Below are 17,231 nucleotides of genomic sequence, written 5' to 3'. Positions count from 1 at the left end.
CAAATAGATCGAATCAAAAATAATCGAATCGATTTGAAATGAATAGAGTAGATTCGAATCGAAGCGAAGTGAAAAGATTCGAATCGAATAGAAATGAATCGAATTGAATCCAAAACAATTGAATCGAATCGAACAGTATCTAATCAAATCCAAAGAATCGAATCGAATCAAATCGAAAAGAATCGAATCAAAACGAAAAGAATCCAATTGTATCGAATCAAATCGTAAACAATCCAATCGAATCAAATCGAAAAGGATCAAATTGAATCGAATCGAAAAGAATCGAATGGTATCGAATTGAATCGAAAATAATCGAATCATATCTAATTGAATTGAACAGAATCAAATCGAATAGAACCGAAAAGAATCGAATCAAATCGAAAAGAATCGAATGGTATTGAATAGAAAAGAATCAAATCAAATTGAAAAGAATCGAATTGAATCGAAAAGAATCAAAAATATCTAATAAAAAAGAATCGAATAAAAAATATCGAATCGAATGGAAAAGAATCGAATCGAATTGAATAGAAAGGAATCGAATAGAAACGAAAAGAATCGAATCTAAAAGAATCGAATTGAATCGAAAAAAATTGAATTGGAAAGAATTGAATCGAATCGAATCGAAAGGAATAGAAAAGAATAGAAAACTATCAATTCGAATCGAAAAGAATCGAATCGAATCGAAAAGAATAGAATTGAATCAAAAAAATCGAATTGAACCTTAAAGAACAGAATCGAATTGAAAAAAATCTAATCGAATCGAAAAGAACTGAATCAAATCAAATCGAAAAGAATCGGATTGAAAAGAATCTAATCGAATAGATTCAAATCGCATTGAATCGAATCAAATCGAATTGAAAAGAATCGAATCGAATTGAAAAAAATTGAATTGAATCGAATCTAAAAGAATTGAATCGAAAAAATCGATTTGAATGGAATCAAAAAGAATCAAATCGAATCAAATCGATTCGAAAAGAAAGGAATTCGAATCGAATTGAATCGAAAAGAATCGAATCCAATCGAAAAAATTCGAAACGAATCTAATCAGATCGAATGGAAAAGAATCAAATCGAATGGAAAAGAATTGAATCGAATCGAACCGAATCGAAAATAATCGAATAGATCGAATCAAAAAGAATCGATCGATTTGAAATGAATAGAGTAGAATCTAATCGAAGCGAAGCAAAAAGATTTGAATCGAATTGAAAATAATCGAAACGAATCAAATTGAATCCAAAAGAATTGAATCAAATCGAAGAGTATCGAATCGAATCCAAAGAATCGAATTGAATCAAATCGAAAAGAATCGAATCGAAAAGAATCAAATCGAGGGATCCCTGGTGGCGCAGCGGTTTGGCGCCTGCCTTTGGCCCAGGGTGTGATCCTGGAGACCCGGGATCGAATCCCACATCGGGCTCCCGGTGCATGGAGCCTGCTTCTCCCTCTGCCTGTGTCTCTGCCTCTCTCTCTCTCTCTCTCTGTAACTATCATAAATAAATAAAAAAAAATATTTAAGAAAAGAATCAAATCGAAACGAAAAGAATCCAATTGTATCGAATCAAATAGTAAACAATCAAACCGAATCGAATCGAAAAGAATCCAATTGAATCGAATCAAAAAGAATCGAATGGTATCGAATTGAATCGAAAAGAATCGAATCATATCTAATTGAATTGAAAAGAATCAAATCGAATAGAACCGAAAAGAATTGAATCGAATCAAAAAGAATCGAATCGTATCGAATCGAATCGAATCGGAAAGAATCAAATCGAATAGCATCGAAAAGAATGGAAATGAATAGAAAAGAATTGAATCGAATTGAATTGAATTGAAAAGAATCGAATCAAATTGAATAGCATCGAAACGAATCAAATCGAAAAGAATCGAATTGAATAGCATCGAAACAAATCGAATAAAAACGAAAAGAATCGAATCGAATCGAAAAGAATCGAATCGAATCGAAAAGAATTGAATCGTATCGAATGGAATTGAAAAGAATCGAATCATATTGAATTGAATCGAAAAGAATCGAATAGAATAGAACTGAAAAGAATCGAATCGAATACAATCAAAAAGAATCGTATCGAATCGAATCGAATTGAATCGAAATGAATCGATTCCAATCGAATTGAATCGAAAATGTCGAATCGAACAGTACCGAATCGAATTGAAAAGAATCGAATCAAATAAAATCGAAAAGAATCTAATTGAAACGAAAAGAATCGAATCAAATCGAATCGAATTGAAAAGAATCGAATCGAAAAGAAAAGAATCAAATTGAAGAGAATAGAATCGAATAGAAAAGAAGCGAATCAAAAAAATTGAATCGAAAAGAATCGAGTTGAGTTGAATCGAATCGAAAAGAATCGAGTCAAATCGTATCGAATAGAAAAGAATCGAATCGAATTGAAAAGAATCGAATCGAATGGAATCATATCGAAAGGAATCGAAAAGAATCAATCGGATAGAATTGAATCGAATAGATCCGAATCAAAACGAATCAAAAAAATTGAAACGAATCGAATCATATCGAATGGAAAAGAATCGAATCAAAATGAAAAGAATCGAATCGAACTGAATCGAAAAGAATCGAATCGAACAGAACCGAAAAGAATCGAATCGAATTGAATCGAAAAGAATCATATCGAATCAAATCGAATTGAATAGAAAAGAATCTAATCGATTCCAATCGAATTGAATCAAAAAGAATCGAATCGAACAGTATTGAATCTAATTGAAATGAATCAAATCAAATAAAATAGAAAAGAATCGAATCGAATTGAAAAGAATTGAATCAAATAAAATCGAAAAGAATCGAATCGAAACAAAAAGAATCGAATCGAATTGAAAAGAATCAAATCGAATCGAAAAGAATAGAATCGTATAGAATCTAATTGAAAAGAACCGAATCACATTGAATTGAATTGAAAAGAATCGAATCGAAAAGAATCAAAATGAATCGAATCGAAAAGAATCGAATCAAATTGACTTGAAAAGAATTGAAAAGAATCGAATCGAATCAAAAAGAATCGAATCAAAAAGAATCGAAACGAATCGATTCGAAAAGAATCAAATCGAATGAAATTGAATCGAAAAGAATTGAATCGATTCGAATTGAAAAGAATCAAATCGAATAGAATTGAAACGGAAAAAATCGAATCGAATTGCATCGAATCGAAAATAATTGAACCGAATTGAATGAAAAATAATCGAATCGAATCGAATAAAAAATAATTGGAATTGAATTGAAACGATAATCGAATCGAATCAAATCAAATCGAAAAGAATCGAATCGAATCAAATAGATTCAAAAACAATCAAAACAAATCGAATCAAATTAAAAATAATCGAATCGAATCGTATCGAATCGAATCAAAAAGAATCAAATTGAATTGAAAAGAAAAGAATCGAATAGAATCGAATCAAAGAGAATCAAAATGAATCGAATCGAGTAGAATCGAATCAAAGCTAGGCGAAAAGAATCGAATCGAATCAAAAATTATCTAAGCGAATCCAATTGAATCCAAAAGAATCGAATCAAATCGAAAAGAATCAAATCAAAATGTAACAAATTGAATCCAATTGATCGAATCACATCAAATCGAAAAGAATCGAATCAAAACGAAAAGAATCGAATAGAATGGAATTGAAAAGAATCAAATCAAATCGAATAGAATAGAATCGAACAGAAATGATTCAAACGAAAAGAATCTTATCGAATCGAATCGAAAAGAATTGAATCGAATCGAAAAGAATCAAATCGAATCGAATCGAAAAGAATTGAATCGAAAAGAATCGAATCGAAGAGAATCTAATTGAAACGAAAAGAATCAAATCGAATAGAAAAGAATAGAATACTATTGAAAAGAATCGAATCGAATCAAAAAGAATCGAATCGAATCGAAAAGAATTGAAACGAATGCAATCAAATCGAAAGGAATCGAATCGAATCGAATTGAAAAGAATCAAATCGAATTGACTGAATCGAAAAGAATCGAATCGCATCAAATCGAAAATAATTGAATCAAATAAAAAATAATCGAATCGAATCGAAATCGAGTGGAATCGAAAATAATCGAATTGATGGGATCACTGGGTGGCGCAGCGGTTCGGCGCCTGCCTTTGGCCCAGGGCGCGATCCTGGAGATCTGGGATCAAATCCCACGTCGGGCTCCCGGTGCATGGAGCCTGCTTCTCCCTCTGCCTGTGTCTCTGCCTCTCTCTCTCTCTCTCTCTGTGTGACTATCATAAATAAATAAAAATTAAAAAAAATTAAAAAAAGAAAATAATCGAATTGAATCAAATCGATTCGAAAAAATCGAATCAAATTACATCGAATAAAAAATAATCGAATCGAATCGTATTGAATCGATTCGAATTGAAAAGAATCGAATGGAAATGAAGTGAAAAGAATCGAATAAAATCAAAGAGAATCAAATCAAAAAGAATCGAATAGAAACGAAAAGAAATCGAATCGAAAAGAGAATTGAATCGAATTGAAAAGAATCGATTGGAATCGAAAAGAATCGAATCGAAAGAATCGAATAGAATCGAATTAAAAAATCAAATTGAATCGCAACGAATCAAAAAAATCAAATGAAATGTAAGTGAAAAGAATCGAATCGAATCCATTCTAAAAGAAAGGAATTTGAATCGAAAAGACTCGAATCGAAAGATTCGAATCAAATCGAATCGAAACAAAAAGAATCGAATCGAATAGAATCGAAAAGAAACGAATAAAAAACTATCATATCGAAATGAAAAAAATCGTATCGAATCGAATCGAATCAAAAAGGATCGAATCCATTCAAAACGAATCAAAAAGAATCGAATCAAATCGAAAAGAATCGAATCAAATCGAATAAAAAATAATCGAAACAAATCAAATAAAAAAGAATCGAATAGAAAAAATCGAATCGAATTGAAAAGAATCGAATCGAAAAGAATTGAATCGAATCGAAAACAATAGAATCGAATCAAATTGAAAAGAATTGAATCGAAGAGTTTCAAATCGAATCGAATTGAATCGAAAAGAATCTAATCGAATCGAAAAGATTCCAATAGAATCGAAAAGAAACGAATCAAAAAGAATCAAATCGAATCAAAAAGAATCGAATAGAATCAAAAAGAATCGAATCCAAATGAATCGAGTCGAAAGGAATGGAATCGAAAAGAATCGAATCGTTTAGAAAAAAACAAATCGAATCAAATAGAAAATAATCGAATCAAATCGAATTGAAAAGAATAGAAAAGAATCGAATCCAATCGAAAAGAATCAAATCGAATTGTAAAGAATCGAATCGAATTGAATCGAACAGAATCGAATCGAATCGGAAATAATCGAATCGAAAAGAATTGAATCGAATCCAAAAGAATCCAATCGAAGAGTAGAATCAAAAAGAATTGAATCGATTCGAAAAGAACCGAATCGAATCAACCTGAAAAGAATCGAATCAAAAAGAATCGAAACGAGTCAAAAAGAATCGAATTGAATCGAAAAGAATCAAATTAAATCGATTCGAAAAGAAAGAAATTCGAATCGAAAAGACTCGAATCGAAAAGACTCGAATCGAAAAGACTAGAATCGAATTGAATCGAAAAGAATCGAATCGAATCGAATCGAAAAGAAACGAATAGAAAACTATCGAAACGAAATAAAAAATCGAATCGAATCGAAGAGAATCGAATTGAATGGAAAAAGATAGAATCGAATCGAATCGAAAAGAATCAAATCGAATCGAAAAGGATTGAATCAATTTGTATCGAATAGAAAAGAATCATATCAAATCGAAAAGAATTGAATCGAAAAGAATCGAAAAAAATCTAATAAAGAAGAATAGAATCAAATCAAAATATTGAATCGAATGGAAAAGAATCGAATCGAATGGAAAAGAATCGAATCGAATTGAATCGAAAAGAATCGAATTGTATCGAATGGAATCGAAAAGAATCGAATCATATTGAATGAATCGAAAAGAATCGAATAGAACTGAAAAGAATCGAATCGAATACAATCGAAAAGGATCGTATCGAATCGAATCAAATTGAATCGAAAAGAATAGATTCCAATAGAATTGAATCGAAAAGAAATGAATCGAACAGTTCTGAATCTAATAGAAAAGAATTGAATCAAATAAAATCGAAAAGAATCTAATTGAAACGAAAAGAATGGAATCGAATCGAATCGAATTGAAAAGAATCAAATCGAATCGAAATGAAAAAATCAAATCAAAGAGAATCGAATCGAATAGAAAAGAATCGAATCAAAAAAATCAAATTGAAAATAATCGAGTTGAGTTGAATCGAATCGAAAAGAATCGAGTCGAATTGTATCGAATAGAAAAGAATCAAATCGAATTGAAAAGAATCGAATCGAATGGAATCGAATCGAATCAAATTGAATCGAAAAAAATCAATCGAATCGAATTGAATCGAAAAGAATCGAATAGATTCTAATCGAAATGAATCAAAAAAATCGAAACGAATCGAATCATATCGAATGGAAAAGAATCGAATCGAATCGAAAAGAATCGAATCGAACTGAATCGAAAAAAATCGAATCGAACAGAACCGAAAAGAATCAAATCAAATTGAATCGAAAAGAATCGTATCGAATCGAATCGAATTGAATAGAAAAGAATCGAATCGATTCCAATCGAATTGAATCGAAAAGAATCGAATCGAACAGTATCGAATCTAATTGAAATGAATCAAATAAAATAAATCAAATAAATAAATAAAATAAATAAATAAAATAAATCAAATAATAAATAAAATAAATAAAATAAATCAAATAATAAATCAAATAAATCAAATCAAATCAAATAGAAAAGAATCAAATCGAAATGAAAAGAATCGAATCGAACAGTATCGAATCTAATTGAAATGAATCACATAAAATAAATCAAATAAATAAATAAAATAAATAAATAAAATAAATAAAATAAATAAAATAATCAATCAAATAAATAAAATAAAATAAAATAAAATAGAAAAGAATCAAATCGAAATGAAAAGAATCGAATCGAATTGAATTGAAAAGAATCTAATTGAATCGAATCGAAAAGCAATGAATAGAAAAGAATCGAATCGAAACGGAAAGAATCATTTTGAATCGAAAAGATTGAATTGAAAAGAATCGAATTGAATCGAATCGAATCGAAAAGAATCGAATTGTATCGAATCGAAAAGAATCAAATCAAATCGAATCGAAAAGAATAGAATTATATTGAAAAGAATCGAATCGAATTGAAAAGAATCGAATCGAAAAGAATTGATCTGAATGCAATCAAATCGAAAAGAAACGAATCGAATCAAATTGAAAAGAATCGAATCGAATTGATTGAATTGAATCGCATCGAATCGAAAATAATTGAATCGAATTGAATAAAAAATAATCGAATCTAATCGAATCGAATCAGGAATAATTGGAATTGAATTGATAATCGAATCCAATCAAATCGAGTCGAATCGAAAATAATCGAATCAAATCAAATCGATTCGAAAAAAATTGAATCAAATTGCATCGAATCAAAAGTAATCGAATCGAATCGTATTGAATCGATTCGAATCGAAAATAATCGAATCAAATCAAATTGATTCGAAAAAAGTTGAATCAAATTGCATGGAATCAAAAGTAATCGAATTGAATAGTATTGAATCGATTCAAATTGAAAAGAATCGAATCGAATCGAATTGAAAAGAATCGAATCGAATTGATTCACAACAAAAAGAATCGAATCGAATCGTATCAAATCGAAAAGAATCGAATCGAATCGAAAAGAATCGAATCGAATGGAATTGAATAGAATCGAATCGAATTGAATCAAAAAGAATCGAACCGAATTGAATCGAATAGATTCGAATTGAAACGAATCAAAAAATATCAAAATGAATCGAATCAGATCGAGTGGAATAGAATCGAATCAAATCGAAAAGAATCGAATCGAATCAAATTCAAAAGAATTGAATTGAATTGAAATGAGAAGAATCGAATCAAATTGTATTGAATCGAAAATAATTGAATCGAATTGAATAAAAAATAATCGAATCGAATCAAATAAAAAATAATTGGAATTGAATCAAATCGATAATCGAATCGAATCAAATCAAAACGAGTCGAATCGAAAATAATCGAATCGAATCAAATAGATTCAAAAACAATCGAATCGAATCGAATCAAAAAGAATCGAATTGAATCAAAAAGAATCAAACCGAATCAAAAAGAATCGAATCAAAAAGAATCAAAATGATTCAAATCGAGTAGAATTGAATCGAAGCTAGGGGAAAAGAATCGAATCGAATCAAAAATTATCTAAACGAATCCAATTGAATCCAAAAGAATTGAATCGAATCGAATCGAAAAGAATCTAATCGAAATGTAACAAATCGAATCCAAATGATCGAATCAAATCAAATCGAAAAGAATCGAATCGAAAAGAATCTAATTGAAACGAAAAGAATCGAATCAAAGAGAATGTAATCGAAATGACAAGAATCGAATCGACTCGAATAAAAAGAATCGAATTGAAACGACAAGAGTCGAATTGAATCGAATCAAAAAGAATCAAATTGAAAAGAATCGAATCGAATTGAAAAGAATCAAATTGAATTGTATTGAATCGAAAAGAATCGAATCGAAGAGAATCTAATCGAAACGAAAAGGATAGAATCGAATCGAATCAAAAAGAATTGAATCGAAAAAGAGTCAAATCGAATCGAATAGAAAAGAATCAAATTGAAAAGAATCAAATCGAATTGAAAAGAATAGAATCGAAAAAATCGATTCAAAAAGAATTGAAAAGAATTGAATTGAATTGAAAAGAATCGAATCGTATCGAATCGAAAAGAATCTAATCAAATCAAAAAGAATCGAATCAAATGGAATCGATTCAAATCGAATTGAATTGAATCGAAAAGAATCGAATCGAATTGAATCGAAAGGAATCGAATAGATTCGAATCGAAACGAATCGAAAAAAATCGAAACGAATCAAATCATATCGAATCAAAAAGAATCGAATCGAAAAGAATCAAATCGAACTGAATCGAAAAGAATCGAATCGAACAGAACCGAAAAGGATTGAATCGAAAAGAATTGTATCGAATCGAATCTAATTGAATCAAAAAGAATCGATCGATTCCAATCGAATTGAATCGAATCAAACAGTATCGAATCTAATTGAAATGAATCGAATCAAATAAAATAGAAAAGAATCAAATCAAAACGAAAAGAATCGAATCGAATTGAATTGAAAAGAATCAAATTGAATCGATTCGAAAAGCAACAAATCAAAATGAATCGAATCAAATGGAAAGAATCAAATCGAATTGAAAAGATCGAATTGAAAAGATTCTAATTGAATCGAATCGAATCACAAAGAATTGAATCGTATCGAATCGAAAAGAATCAAATCGAATCGAATTCAAAAGAATAGAATTGTATTGAAAAGAATCGAACCGAATCGAAAAGAATCAAATCGAATCGAAAAGAATTGAATCGAATGCAATCAAATCGAAAAGCATCTAATCAAATCGAATTGAAAAGAATCAAATCGAATTGACTGAATCGAATCACATCGAATCAAAAATAATTGAATCGAATTGAATAAAAAATAATCGAATTGAATCAAATAGAGAATAATTGGAATTGAATGGAATCGATATGGAATCGAATCAAATCGAGTTGAATCGAAAATATCGAATCGAATCAAATTGATTCGGAAAAAAACGGATCAAATTGCATTAAATCAAAAGTAATTGAGTTGAATTGTATTGAATCGATTCGAATTGAAAAGAATCGAATTGAATCGAATCGAATAGAAAAGAATCACATCGAATCGAATGAAAAAGAATCGAATCCAAAGAATCGAATTGTAGAGAATCTAATCGAAATGAAAAGATTCAAATCGAATTGAATCAAATCGAAAAGAATCGAATCTAAACGAAAAGAATTGAATCGAATCAAATCAAAAAGAATCGAATCGAAAAGAATCGAAAAGAATCGAATCATATCGAATGGAATCGAAAAGAATCGAATCAAATAGAACCGAAAAGAATCGAATCGAATACAATCGAAAAGAATCATATAGAATCGAATCGAAAAGAATCGGATCGAATCTTATATACTCGAATCAAAAAGAATCGAGTCGTTTCGAATCGAAAATATCAAACCGAATCGAAAAGAATCGAATCGAAAAGAAAAGAATCGATTCAAATCGAAAATAATCGAATTGAATCAAAACGATTCGAATCGATACAAATCGAATCGAAAATAATAGAATCGAATCGAACCGAATCAAAATGAAAATAATCAAATTGAATCGAATTGAAAATAATCGAATCAAATCAAATCGAAAATAATTGAATCGAATCTAATAGAAAATAATCGATTTGCATTGAATCGCATCGAAAATAATCGAATTGAATTGAATTGAAAATAATGAAATCGAATCGAAAATAATCGAATCGAAAGTAATCTTATCGAATCGAAAATAATCGAATCGAATCAAATAAAATCGAAAATAATTGAACCGAATCGATCGAATTGAGTTGAAAATAATCGAATCGAATCGAACCGAATCGAATCGAAAATAATCTAATCGAATCGAAAAGAATCGATCGAATCAAAAATAATCGGATCGAATCGAAAATAATCGAATCGAATCCAATCAAATCGAATCGAAAATAATCAAATTGAATTGAAATGAATCGAAAAGAATCGAATCGAATCGAAATTAATCAATCGAATCAAATCGAATCGAATCGAAAATAATCACATCGAATCTAATTGAATTGAAAATAATCGATTCGCATCAAATCTAATCGAAAATAATCCAATCGAATTGAATTGAAAATAATAGAATCGAATCTAAAATAATCCAATCAAATCGAAAATAATCCAATCGAAAAGAATCGAATCGATTCCAATAAAAAATAATTGAATCGAATCTAAAATAATTGATTCGCATCTAATCGAATCGAATCGAAAATAATTGAATCGAATTGAATCGAAAATAATCGAGTCGAATCTAAAATAATGGAATCGAAAAGAATCGAATCGATTCAAATCGAAAATAATCGAATCGAATCGAAAATAATCGAATCAAACCAAAAATAATCGAATCGAATTGAATCAAAAAGAATCGAATCGAATGCAATCGAATCGAATCGAAAAGAATCGAATCGAATCGAAAATAATCGAATCAAATCGAATTGATAATAATTGAATCGAATCATCGAATTGAATGGAATCGAAAATTATCGATTTGTATCGAATCAAATCTAATAAAAAATAATCTAATCAAATTGAATTGAAAATAATCGAAATGAATCGAAAATAATCGAATCGAATCAAAAAGAATTGAATCAAATCGAATCGATAATAATCGAATCAAATCATTGAATCGAAAATTATCGATTCGCATCGAATCGAATCAAATTGAAATTAATCTAATCAAATTGAATCGAAAATAATCGAATCAAATCGAAAATAATCGAATCGAATCTAAAATAATCGAATTGAAAAGAATCGAATCGATTCGAATCGAAAATCGAATCGAATCCAAAAGAATCGAATCGAATCAAAAATAATCGAATTGAATCGAAATTAATCGAATCGAATCGAATCTTGTTCAATTCATTTCGATTCTTTTTTATTTGATTCGATTCCTTTCGATTTGATTCAATTCGATTCAATTCTTTTCAACTGGATTGATTCTTTTCGATTCACTTCTTTTTGATGTCATTAGATTCGATTCTGTTCAATTTGATTCAATTCGATTGGATTTTTATCGATTTGATTAGATTCTTTTTGATTTGATTCAATTTGATTCTTTTCACTTTGATTCGATTCGATTTTTTTCAATTCGTTTTGATTCTTTTTGATTCAATTTGATTCTTTTCGATTTGATTCTATTTGATTCCATTCTTTTTGATTCGATTCTTTTCTATTCAATTCAAATCAAATCTTTTCAATTTGATTAGATTCGATTATTTGAATGAGTCGAATCGAATCAAAAAGAATAAATCGAATCGATTCAAAAAGACTGGAATCGAAGAGAATCGAATCGAATCAAAAATAATCAAATCGAATCAATCGAATCGAAAACAATCAAATAGAATGGAAACGAAAACAATCGAATTGAATCGAAAAGAATCGAATTGAATTGAATCGAAAATAATCAAATTGAATCGAAAATAATCAAATCGAATTGAAAATAATCGAATAGAAAATAATCGAAACGATTCGAATGGAAAATAATCGAAACGAATCGAAAAGAATTGAATCAAATTGAACATAATTGAATCGAATCGAAAATAATCAAATCGAATCGAATCAAATCGAATCGAATTAAAACAAATCGATTCAAAAATAATCGATTCACATCGAATCAAATCGAAAATAATCGAAACGAATAGAATCGAAAATAATCGAAGTGAATCGAAAATAATCGAATCGAATCAAATCGAATTGAATAGAAAATAATCGAATCGAATCTAAAATAATCAAATCGAAAAGAATCGATTCGATTCGAATCATAAATATTGAATCGAATCGAAAAGAATTGAATCGAATTGAAAAGATTCGAAACGAATCGAATGTAATCGAATTGAAAATAATCAATTCGCATCGAATCGAATCGGAAATAATCGAATTGAATTGAAAAGATTCGAATCGAATTGAAAATAATCTAAACTAATCCAATCGAATCAAATAAAAAATAATCGAATCGAATCGAATCAAATCGAAAATAATCGAACCGAATCGAACCGAATTTAATCTAAAATAATCGAATCGAATCGAACCGAATTGATTCGAAAGTAATCGAATCGAATCGAATCGAAAATAATCGAATCGAATCAAATTGAATCGAAAATATTTGAATCGAATCGAATCGAAAATAATCGAACCGAAACAAATCAAATTGAATCGAAAATAATCGATTCGAATCGAACCGAATTGAATCGAAAATAATCGAATCGAATGCAATCAAATCGAATAAAAAATAATCAAATTAATTTGAATTGAATCGAAAATAATTGCATCGATCGAATTGAATCAAAAATAATCGATTCGCTTCGAATCAAATCGAAAATAATCCAATCGAATTGAATCGAAAATAATCGAATCGAATAGAAAATAATCAAATAGAATCGAAAATAATCAGATTGAAAAGAATCGAATTGATTCGAATCGAAAATAATCGAATCAAATCGAAAAGAATCGAATAGAATCAAATCGAATAAAAAAAATCGAATCGAATCAAATCAAATTGAAAATAATCGATTCTCATCGAATCGATTCGAATCGAAAATAATCGAATTGAACTGAAATGAATCGAATCGAATCAAAAATAATCGAATCGATTTGAATCAAAAATAATCAAATCGAATCGAATCGATAAGAATCGAATTAAATCGAATCGAAAAGAATCGAATCAAACCATCGAATTGAGTCGAATCAAAAATAATTGAATCGAATCGAAAAGAATCAAATTGAATCGAATCGAATCGAATTGAAAAGAATCGATCAAATCGAAAAGAATCGAATCTAATTGAAAAGAATCAAATCGAAAGTATCGAATTGAATCGAATTGAATCGAACAGAATTGAATCGAATTGAATCAAAAACAATCGAATCGAAAAGAATAGAATCGAATCGAAAAGAATAGAATTGATTCGAAAAGATTCTAATCGAATTGAATCAAATCGAAAAGAATCGAATCAAATCGAAAAAATCGAATCGAATCGAAAAGAATCGAATCGAAACGAAAGATTTGAATCGAATTGAATCGAATCGAAAGGAATCGAATTTAATCAAAAAATCAAATTGAATCGAAAAGAATAGAATAGAATCGAAGAGAATCGAATCGAAAAGAATAGAATCGAATCATATTGAAAAGAATCGAATCAAATCGAATGGAAAAGAATTGAATCGAATCGAAAAAAATCGAGTTGAATTGAAAAGAAGAGAATCGTAAAGAATCGAATTGAATCGCATCGAAAAGATTTGAATCGAATCGAACTGAAAAGAATCGAATCGAAACGAATCGAATCAAAAAGACTCCAATCAAATCGAAAAGAAGCGAATCGAATCAAATTGAATCAAATAGAAAAGAATCTATCTAAACGAAAAGAATCGAATCGATAAGAAACGAATTGAAAGAATTGAATCGAATCGAATCGAAAAATAATTGAACCAAATCGAATCGAATCAAAAAGAATCGAATCGAATCAAATCCCTAACTCTAACCCCTAACCCCTAAGCCCTAACACTAAACCTATCCTAACCCTAACCCTTAACCCTAACCCTAACCCCTAACTCTAACCCTAACCCTACCCCAAACACTAACCCTAAACTTAACCCATACCCTAACCGAACCCGTACCCTAACCCTAACAGGTACACTAACACTAACCTGTACCACAACGCTAACCCATACCCTAACCCTTACCCCAACCCGTACCCTAACCCTAAGCCCATAACCTAACCCGTACACTAACCCATCCCCTAACCCTAACCATAACCAGTACTCTAACACTAAACCGTACCCTGACCCGTACCCTAAACCGTATCCTAACCCTAACCCTAACACGTACCTAACCATAACCCTAACCCATAACCCCTAACCCTAACCCTAAACCTAACACCTAACCCTAACCCTAAACCCTAACCCCTAACCCTAACTCTAAACCAAAACCTAACCCTAAGCCCTAACCCTAACCTTAACCCCTACCCCTAACCCTAACCCTAACCTGAACCCCTAACCACTAACCCTAAACCTAACCCTAACTCTTAACCCTAAACCTTAACTCTAACCCTAACCCTAACCCTAATCCTAACACTAAATCAAATGCAAACCTAAACCCTAACCCTAACCTTAAACCTAACACTAATACTAACCCTAACACCTAACCCCTAACCCTAGCCCTACCCCCTAACCGCTAACCCCTAACCCTACCCCTAACCCTAACCCTTAACACTAACCCTTAACCCTAACCCTACCCCTAACCCCTAACCTCTAAACTTAACCCTCTCCCTAACCCTTAAACCTAACACTTAACCCTAACCCTAACCCTAAACCTAACGCTAACCCCTAAACCTAACCCTAACCCCTAATCCTAACCCTAACCCTTCACCCTAACCTTAACCCTAACACTAACCCTAACATTAACCCTAACACCTAACTCTAAACCTAACGCTAAACCTAATCTGAAACCTAACCCATAAACTAACCCGTACCCTAACCCTAACACTCACCCATAACCTAAACCTAACCCTAACCTGTACCCTAACTCTAACCCGTACCCTGAACCTAACCCTAACCCTAAACCGTACCCTAACCCATACCCTAACCCTAACCCTATCCCGTACAGTAACCCTACCCCTAACCTGTACCCTAACCCTAAACCATACCCTACACCTAACCCGTACCCTAACCCATACCCTAACCCTAAACCATACCCTAACCCAACTCTAACCCGTACACTAACCCAAACCCGTATCCTAACCCTAACCCGTACCCTAACCCTAACACGTAACCTAAATCTAACCCTGACCCTAACCCAAACAATACCCTAATGCTAATCCTAAACCGTGCCCTAACCCTTACGCTAACCCCAACCCTAGCGCTAACCCATACACTAACCCTAAATGGTACCCTAACTCTAACCCTAACCAGTACCCTAATCTTAACCCTAAAACTAACCCTAACCTGTACCCTAACCCAATACCATACCCTACCCTAAGCCTAACCATAAACTGTACCCTAACACTAAAACTACCCCTAAACCTAACACTAACTCTAATCATAACCCTAACCCTATCTCTAAACCTAACCCTAACCCTAACCTAGCCGTAACTCTAACCCTAACCGTATCCCTAACACATAAACTAACCCTAACACTAACCCTAAGCCTAACCCATAAACTAAACCTAACCCTGACCCTAACCCTAAACAGTACCCTAACCCTAACCCTAACGTGTACCTTAACCCAAACCCTAACCCTAAACCTAACCCTAAGCCATACCCTAACCCTAACCCAAACCATAACCCTAACCCCTAACCCCTAACCTTAACCCTAACCCCTAACCACTAACCCGAACCTGAACCCCTAACTCCTAACCCTAACCCTAACCCTTAACCCTAACCCTTAACCCTAACCCTAACCCTAACCCTAACCCAAACCCTAACCCTAACTCCTAACCCTAACACTAACCCTAACCCACCCTAAACCTAAACCGTACCCTACCCTACCATAACCATAACACGTACCCTCACACTAAAACTGCCCTAACCTAACCCTAACACTAATCATAACCCTAAACCTATCTCTAACCTAACCCTAACCCTAACCCTAACCTAAACCTAAACCTCACCCTAACCCTATCCCTAACACGTAAACTAACCCTAACCCTAACCCTAACCCGTAAACTAAACCTAACCCTAACCCTAACCCTAAACAGTACCCTAACCCTAACCCTAATGTGTACCTTAACCCTAACCTTAACCCTAAACCTAACCCTAAGCTGTACCCTAACCCTAACCCTAACCAAAACCCATACCCTAACTCTAACTCTCCCGGACCCTAATCCTAACCCGTACCCTAACCCTAACCCTAATCCGTACCCTAAGCCTAACCCTATCCCCAACCCTAACCCTAACCCGTTCCCTAACCCTAACCCTAAACGTATCCCATACCCTAACCTGAACCCTAACCCTAACCCTAACCCTAACCCATAACCTAACCCTAAACCTAACCCTATCCCATAACCTAAACCTAACACTATACCTAACCCTAAACAGTACCCTAACCCTAGCCCTAACCCTAAACCCTAACCCTAACCCTAACACTAACCGAAACCTAACCCTAACCCTAACACTAACCCTGACCGTAACCTACCCTCACCCTAACCCGTACCCTAACCCGTACCCTAACCCAAACCCTAACACTAACCCTAAACCTAACCCTATCCTGTACCCTAACCCTAACCCTAAACCTAACCCTAACCCATACCCTAAATCTAACCCAAACCCTAACCGTTACCAGTACCCTAACCAATAACTTAACCCGTACCGTAATCCATACCATATCTCTAAACCGTACCCTAACCCTAACCCCTACCCTAATCTGTACCCTAAACCTAAGCCTAAACCGAACCCTAATCATAACCCTAACACTAACCATAACCCGTAGCCTAACCCTAACCAGAACCCTAAACATAACCCGA

Source organism: Canis aureus, chromosome 5 (genome assembly GCF_053574225.1).
Source record: "Canis aureus isolate CA01 chromosome 5, VMU_Caureus_v.1.0, whole genome shotgun sequence".
Lineage (NCBI taxonomy): Eukaryota > Metazoa > Chordata > Mammalia > Carnivora > Canidae > Canis > Canis aureus.
The sequence above is the reverse complement of the archived record's forward strand: the minus strand, read 5'-3'. Positions refer to the sequence as shown.